At 46.4% G+C, this 5,096-nt stretch overlaps 1 long non-coding RNA gene and 1 pseudogene across 1 annotated transcript in view; both read left to right on the forward strand.

Moving 5' to 3' along the window:
- LOC108513094 (uncharacterized) overlaps positions 1-3,772 on the forward strand; it is a 13,627-nt gene extending 9,855 nt beyond the window's left edge. The window contains exons 3-4 of the long non-coding RNA XR_001880790.1: positions 470-574; positions 3,472-3,772. This is a non-coding gene — a long non-coding RNA (uncharacterized LOC108513094). The remainder of the gene's footprint in view (positions 1-469; positions 575-3,471) is intronic.
- A 137-nt stretch (positions 3,773-3,909) lies between these two features.
- Positions 3,910-4,769, forward strand: LOC108513090 (pre-mRNA-splicing factor RBM22 pseudogene; annotated as a pseudogene).
- The last annotated feature ends 327 nt before the right edge of the window (positions 4,770-5,096 follow it).

Here is a 5,096-nt window from a genome sequence, read left to right on the forward strand (position 1 = left end):
TTTTTCTGAGACGGAGTCTCGCTCTGCCACCCAGGCTGGAGTGCAGTGGCCGGTTCTCAGCTCACTGCAAGCTCCGCCTCCCGGGTTTACGCCATTCTTCTGCCTCAGCCTCCCGAGTAGTTAGGACTACAGGCGCCCACCACCTCCCCCGGCTAGTTTTTTTGTATTTTTTAGTAGAGACGGGGTTTCACCGTATTAGCCAGGATGGTCTAGATCTTCTGACCTCGTGATCCACCCGTCTCGGCCTCCCAAAGTGCTGGGATTACAGGCTTGAGCCACCGCGCCCGGCCCACTGTTTATTTTTTGATAGAAATTTAGATTGTTTCTAGTTTCATTGTTAAAAAATGCAGCAATAAGATTCTTGTACATAATTTATTACATTGATAATTAACTGCTCAGTTTATCTTGCCTTCTTTTAGGCAGAGAATATGTCATGAGTATAATATTTATTTTATGATTTATTTCTTAGGGAAATTAATGTTATGACTGGATAAATTCAAGGTTGTCTATCTCTGTATTCGGATGGAAAAGCGTGGAGTTTAGAAGTATTGCTCGCTCCTTCAGTTTCTAACAGGTCAGTATTCTCATAGCAATTTAAATGTTTGAATTACTTCTTCTCTGGTTCAGAATAAGTATGTTGTTTTTCTGTTTGTAAAACTTCTGACTCCGGGTTTTTTCAGTTGGGCTTTAGAGAGGATAACTCCCATATTGCTGTTGTATCTATTTCTCTTCAGCATCCTGCTGCGTGTGATAAAGATCACATAGAATTAGACCTGGTCCTGTATATATTTTGGGACCAAAAATTCAAAGTAATCAACTCAAGATAGGAGTCTCCAACTTAGATTCTTAATACAAGATTTCCTTTGATATCCTCAAATCTTTATGATTCCCAGAAGAAATTCATCCATTGGTGAAGCATGTGGCTGAAGAAATTCACCCATGGGTGAAGCATGTTGTTCTGTTGAATAATGTTTTGTTGGGGATTTCCACATCGAGTTTCATGAGGCATACTGTTTTACAGGGTTTCTTTTTTGGTACTGCCTTTCTCTGATTCTATTGGACAGTAATACTAGCTTCCTAAAATATATTGGGAAATATTTCTTCCTCTGCTACTTTTGGACAATATTATACTCATAATGACAAGTTTTCTTGTGAAAATGCTCTGAAAAAAATGTAGGGTAGGCCAGGCACGGTGGCTCACACCTGTAATTCCAGCACTTTGGGAGGCCGAGGCAGGTGGATCACGAGGTCAGGAGTTTGTGACCAGCCTGATTGACATAGTGAAACCCTGTCTCTACTAGAAATACAAAAATTAGCTGGGGTTGGTGGTGTGTGCCTGTAATCCTGCTACTAAGGAGGCTGAGGCAGGAGAATCACTGGAACCCAGGAGGCAGAGGTTGTAGTGAGCTGAGATTGCGCCACTGCACACTACAGCCTGAGTGACTCTGTCTCAAAAAAAAAAAAGTGTAGGGTGCCCTTTTCCCTTTTGTACTGGGTAATATTATTTATTTTGATTGGTATTTACCCATATACGTGCCATTGGTTCAATGAGTCCCCGTGTTCTACTCGCCAATCTTACCCCTACTTCAGCCGCTCCTCCCTACTTTCTGGTACTCAGTCGTATGTTTTTCTCTCCTCACATTCTCAACCCTGTCTCCTCAACATGTGGACTTCCATGCTCTTCCTATGTCCTCCCACCCTGCACTGCCAGGAGGCTCTGCAGGCTCTAAGCTGGGGCAGCAGCGCAGCCCCTTCTCTTGATTTCAGCCTCCAGACCTCAGTCCTGTGCTCCTTGCAGAGGCTTCTAGTGTCTGGAAACATCTGGTTCATGTGGTTGGTCTGGCTTCCTGTGTGTTTGGTGCTAGAGGGAGTCTGTTTCTTGCTCTTCCACCATACAGAGAAGGCAAAGCTCTGAACTGATTTTGAAATCAATTCTTGGTTATCTCTTTTGGACTGAAATAAATTGACTATTACTTTGTGATGACATGAATATTGTAGCTTAGTTTGTGGTAGTTAGAATTTCATGTTTATTTATTGTTTTACAGGCCATGCCACCATGCCCAGCTAATGTTTTAGTGTTTGGCAGAGGCATGGTCTCACTCTGTGGCCCAGGCTAGTTGCCAATTCCTAGGTTCATGCAATTCTCCCACCTTGGCCTCCCAAAGCACTGGGATTACAGGCATGAGCCACTGTGCTTGGCCAATAAAATTTTAGGTTATTATGTACAGTACTGTGATTAACCATATTTAACTTATTCACAGACAAGGCTTTAATAAAAATTACTTCATGCTAGTATATTTTGGTTTAATTTTTTTCAAATTAGTTTTCATTTTTTCCCTAATCTTTTTGTTCTAGCCTCAGTCACCTTTACCCTGCGTTTCCATCCTGGGCGGCAGAGGCAGCTCCATGGTTGATGGACCTGTGGCTCTGTGTACTTGGAGCTCTTACCAATTAAGACTTTGTGACCAGGAAGGGGCCACAGGCCTCTTTTCAGGACAGATCACCTGCCTGCACGTAAAACAAAGGAAGAGCCCTTCCAGGCCAGGAGAACTTAGCCAAAATCTTTTTGCTTTTGAGGTTTCTTTTTGTTGGTTGTTTTTTTCTTTTTTTTTTTTTTTTTAAGATGGAGTCTCGCTCTGTCACCCAGGCTGGAGTGCAGTGGCGCGATCTTGGCTCACTGCAAGCTCCACCTCTCGGGTTGAAGCCATTCTCCCGCCTTAGCCTCTGAAGTAGCTGGGATTACAGGCAACCGCCACCATGCCCAGCTAATTTTTTGTATTTTTAGTAGAGACAGGGTTTCACCGTGTTAGCCACGATGGTCTTGATCTCCTGACCTCATGATCTGCCCTCCTTAGCCTCCCAAAGTGCCGGGATTACAGGCATGAGCCACCATGCCCACCTGTGTTTGGTTTGGTTTTTTTTTTTTTTTTTTGAGACAGCCCAGCCTGTTGACCAGGTTGGAGTGCAGTGGGGTGATCTTGGCTCGCTGCGACCTCTGACTACCGGGTTCAAATGACTCTCTTGCCTCAGCCTCTCAAGTAGCTAGGTTGCAGGTTCACACCACCATGCCCCGATAATTTTTGTATTTTTAATAGAGATGGGGTTTTGCCATGATGGCCAGGCTGGTCTTGAACTCCTGACCTCAGGTGATCCGCCTGCCTTGGCCTCCCACAGTGCTGGGATTAAGGGCATTAGCCACCGTGCCCCACGAGTTTTTGAGTCTTTATCCATGATTGGACACAATAAATATCCAGACACACAGATGTTTCCCAACATGTCTATGTGTTTAGAGATTGAACATTTCTTTTTCTTGTGATTCTGGTTCTTGACCTTCTCACTTAAGGTTTTGTCATCTCCCAGCAGCAGACGCAACGTCTCCTTAAGCCCTGTAGGTGTAGAGGGAAGGTCTTTGAAAAGCACCAAGTATACACTGTATTTCAAAGTGCATTCACATTTCTCTGTCTCTTCCAGGCCAGTTCTTGGAGAGACCAGGAAGCCAAGAGTTTCCTCCAAGAATGGAGATTCCTTGGGAGCGAGGTTTGTCTTGAGTAAAGAAAGATGAATCACATGTGGTCAAAGGCAGTTGTCTCAAGAACAGCCAGAAAGAAGAGCTGGGGCTGCCAGCATTGTGGGGGTCCTCTCTCCCACCTCAAAAGCTACTGCTGCCTGCCGACCGACCCTCTCAAGAGGAGACCTCTCTGGGCTCCAGCACCTAAAACAGACAAAACTGGGAGGATACGTCTCTCTTCTGTGTCACATATGTCCTGGAGAAAACCCGTGTATCTGAATGACCAAAGGAAAACTATGAGAAAAAAATGCAAAATCTGTGCCTGGCCATTCAGTGTCTGGCTGGAGCTGTGTGGTGCACATGCATTCCAAGAAGACTGAAGGGTGCTGAGCCTGCAGAAAATGTCCATCAGACCCGCCTCTCACACCTGGAGTATGACTGCCCATCCAGGTTCATGATGCAGAACTGTCTTTAAAAGGCCACTGCAGATATGGAGAGAGGATTTTCTAACCCTAATAGAATATGACCAGCTCTCCCGCTGGGGAAAGCCGCATGCACCAGTGACATGCTGCCTAAACTGGCCCAGACCACACTCTGCTGCTTAAGGAATAAGCCCCACATTTGCTCTTTATGGGTAAAGGGAGAGGGTGAGAGAGGAGAGGAGTGTCCGCACAGACATGAGAAGCCTGCAGATCCAGATGACCCCCTTGCTGAACAGAATATTAAAGAACGACATGTGGAAACAATGACCCCGTAGCAGATAAGCTTCTAGAGCAGGCTTCAACCACGCTTCATCTGGACCCACCAGCAGAGAAGTCTACCCACCCTCTATGTTGGTGGTCTGGGGGATACCATTACTGAGACAGATTTAAGAAATGATCTCTACCTGTTGGCGAGATCCGGATGATCACTGTTGTGCAGAGACAGCAGTGTGCTCTCATCAGCTTTCCACAGGGCAGGCTGTGGAAATGGCCACTGAGAAGTCCTTCTGTACATTGATTGTCCATGGCTGCAGACTCACCATCAAATGGGGGAAGATTCCAAGTCCTCAAGGAAAAGGAGAAATAGAAGGACAGAACAGCAGACTCTGGGATCCTGTCAGAGCCTATTTCAGGGCCGCCAGGAGCTCACCTCCTGCTACAGCTCTGGTCTCCACTTTGGAGCCTCCTTCCAAGGAGTGAGACTACCTTTCTGACTTTTTCTGACCATAGACAACTTTTCTGACTATTTCTGTCCTTGACACCTGACAAGGACCGTAGACCCAGGCACCCGGGCTCCTGGGCCCATTCTTGCATAGCTTCATCTTGATTGTGCGATTTGAAGTCGTTCTTGTGTGGTGGAAGCAGGGCCCTAGGACCACCCGATAGATCAATGGTCTCTGGCCTGTGCACCATTGATGGTCAGATGGTGGCCACTCAGGGTGCAGGAGTCCAGCCATCGCTGCTTCCTTGAGTTGAAGAGGTTGGATGCTGGTCCACTTGCTCCTATCCCACCCTCGGTGATGTGGATGTTTGCTCTTTGAGCCTGGTAACATCACTGACTTGGCCCTGCCAGGCATGCCCTGCCTTGTGGGGGCCCTGTGTACTCA

This window comes from Rhinopithecus bieti, unplaced genomic scaffold (genome assembly GCF_001698545.2).
Source record: "Rhinopithecus bieti isolate Rb0 unplaced genomic scaffold, ASM169854v2 scaffold_32090, whole genome shotgun sequence".
Lineage (NCBI taxonomy): Eukaryota > Metazoa > Chordata > Mammalia > Primates > Cercopithecidae > Rhinopithecus > Rhinopithecus bieti.